Here is a 3342-nt window from a genome sequence, read left to right as displayed (position 1 = left end):
GTCTTGATAGTGTATTGGTGAAGGGGTAAGAAGGCTCAGGGAGGAGGAAATTTTTATAATATACCAGAAAACCAGGGCTTGGAACCGGTCTGTTCCAGAATGAACTGGTTCGAAGCCCTGCAGAAAGCTCACGAGTTATATTTTTAGGGAGGGTCCAAAGGACACATCTAAATATGTAAAAATTCCAGTTATTCCACATCCTGACACTGAGTTTTGTAAAATATTTTAAAGTTTCGTCAATCTAATGGCTGTGAAATATCTCACTGGTTTTAATTCTCATTTCATTAATAATGAGGTTGTATAAACATTTGTATATGTTTATTGGCCATTCAGGTTTCTTCTTCTGTTTGTATCTTTCAGCATATTCACAGTTCATATTTTGGAACTAATCCTGTAACTAATCAGTTATATACCTTGCAAATATATTCTCCCATTAGTCTTGAACTGCCAGGTGTTAAGGTGGTCAACTAGGATTACAAATCAATGAAAATAACAAAGACTTCATTTACTTACTGCAACAATGCAGGTAAGAAGCAAAAGAGAAAGGCACTGGATCCTCAGTGTTCCATTTTCCCCCACAGAACAGCACCAGACAAGGGTCAGATGACATGTAGTGCAGACGTGGAATCATCTTGCTACGGAGGAACCCTGAACAAAAGCCTCTTGCCTTTTTATGGAATGGAGGGGGAGGGAACTCAGTCCCGGACTGCAACTCCCTCCACAAAGCTACAATGCACTGTCCATTTACCACGTCTGCTGTGGATGGGGAGAGCAGCTTTCCCCATGACGCCTGCTAGGCAAAGCCTTGTAATTGCCTATAGTTGGGCCTAAAGGATTACACAAAGAATTCTGGTCTAGACTTGGCCTCCTCAATTATGTGAATTGTTTTACTTTGTATATGTACTGAATTTGAATATAATCAAATATATCAATTTTTTGGGATATATGTGAAAATGGCGCTCTAGGCAGAAGCACCACACCGCCCCTCCACAGCAAAGATCCGAAAAACTAACCTGAACAGAGAAAACAACAATCCTGAAACCCTAAAACATCAAATAAAGAGATAAAGAACTCAGCCAAGCACCAAATGGAGTAAGAAAACTGACAGAGAACGGACAGCGAGGAAAAATTCATGCAGAGGTCCCCTATCAGCTAACACAGCGCGGATCTGCCATCTTGGACTCCTATTGGAGACCAGCAAACAGGGGGTACGAGAAAGCAGCTTCACAGACCTTCCAGCGGGAGACAAAACAACCGTTAATTTGCAATATACACCTTCCCACTCCCACTCTTCTTCACCCCCACTCGGCCTCCTCTGCTTTCCACGGCCACAATCTCTTCTCCGGGCTGGCTCTCTGAGAGCCATTTGTTGGCTACTGGTGTTGCTCTTTTCCGCTTCTTTTGATTTCTTCTTTACCTCTCACCACCTCCAGCTCCTTTCGCTCAAATACCTTGGTCCGTGCGCCATCTTTGCTTCTTCCTGAGGGGCTGCGGAGCTCCAGTAATTTGTGATATATGCTTTCCCACCCCCTCACCTTCTTCACCCATACTCGGCCTCCTCTGCTTCCTGCGGACACAGTCTCCTCTCCGGGAAGCACCGGCTGCTTGGATTCCACCAGCCCGCACTACCTGGCTCTCTGAGTGCCATTTGCTGGCTGCTGGTTTTGCCTCTTTTCCGCTTCTTCTGATTTCTTCCTTACCTCTCACCAACTCCCCATCCTTTCACTCAAAAACCTGGCTCCGTGCGCCATTTTGCTTCTTCCTGAGGGGCTGCGGAGCACTGTTCAAGTGTGGAGCTGCCTCCCAGTCTGGGCTGCCACGCTGCTGGGATCCCGGGGCTTTTGTTCGTTTGTTTGTTTTCTTTTCCTTTTCTTGAGTTGGGAGCCCGTTCTGGCCAGGCAGTGCTGCGTGGCTTGGAACATATCCCCTCGGCTTGTACAGACATGCAGAGGGATCCCTGAGGTCATTTCTTTTTCCGTTGCCTTTTTTTTTTCCCCCTGTTTCTTTGGGGGCTTTTCTTCTTCTTTATTTTTTTTTTTTAATTTGTTTTCTTTTCTCTCTTTTTGTCTTTCTTAATTACTCAGTCTCTCGTCTCTCTGTATCTTCCTTCTCTTTCTGTTCCCTGAATACCTGGCGTTGTATACCTCTACAGCTTCTAGCCAGGCTGTACTGCAACACCTGAGAACAACTTCCCCAGACCTCATAGCCGTACCAGTGGGATCCCTGGAAACTTTGCTGTTCTTTTCCCTTTCTGATTTTTATTTATTCATTCTCTTCTTTTTTTTCTTCCTCTTCCCCTTTTTGTTTTTCTCCATTTCATAGTCTCTCATCTCTCCACTCCAACGGCAAGCTCCCCTAGCATTCTTGTTTATTTGTATGTTTTTGGCCCTTTTCCTCTCTCCTCTCTCCCATATCCATCTTAGCTCCACACATGACAATCTCCCTACTACATCCTGCCTACCTGCACTGTGCACTTAACATCACACCACCAAGCAACAAAGGCACAGCGTACAGGAACCTGCCCTGCACTGATTACTGACCAGCCCTGGTGGCTGTAGTAAGTGCCACAAACAACCCGTCCCAGAAACTCCTCTTCACCTATGCCTGCCCTGCCGTACCGTATCTGATTGATTGACCCTGCCAACTGGAGGAGGTGAAAAATATTGTGCCCACAGATGAGCAAACAACAAAGAACACACAGCCCACCTGCTCAGACATAGCCAAATTAAAAAAACAAGGGACAAAACAAACAAATCTACAATCAATAAATGAGAAAAATAACTACTAAATGCCCCAAAGACAGCAGACAATATCAAAATATTTACAAAAACAGGACAAGATGACTCTAGTAGGCGTCGAAAATAAAACACCAGATGACTTTCCAGTGGAAGGAAGAAAAGGCACTAGAACTACCTGATAGGGAATTCAAATCTCTAATACTCAGAATTCTCCAAGAGCTGAAGCAAAAAGCAGACAAAAATGAGGGAAAAAAAGAGACAAATTCATGGAAAATACAGACAAACAATTGGAAGAATTCAAGAAAACAATGCAGGAACAAAATGCCAAAATAAATTCACAACTAGAAATTGTACAAAAACAACAATTAGAAATCCAAAAGATAAACAACAAGATTTCTGAAATGGATGGTGTCATAGAACGGCTGAGAAGTAGATTTGAAATGGTGGAAGACAGCATCAGTGGAATTGAAGACGAACACTTGGATACAACTCTGTTTGAGGAAAACTCAGAAAAAAGAACAAAGAAAAATAAAGAGACCCTGAGAGTTATGTGGGATAGAATCAAAGGCAAAAATTTACACGTGATTAGAGTTCCAGAAGAGGG

This window comes from Trichechus manatus, unplaced genomic scaffold (genome assembly GCF_000243295.1).
Source record: "Trichechus manatus latirostris isolate Lorelei unplaced genomic scaffold, TriManLat1.0 scaffold00125, whole genome shotgun sequence".
NCBI classification, from domain to species: Eukaryota; Metazoa; Chordata; class Mammalia; order Sirenia; family Trichechidae; genus Trichechus; species Trichechus manatus.
The sequence above is the reverse complement of the archived record's forward strand: the minus strand, read 5'-3'. Positions refer to the sequence as shown.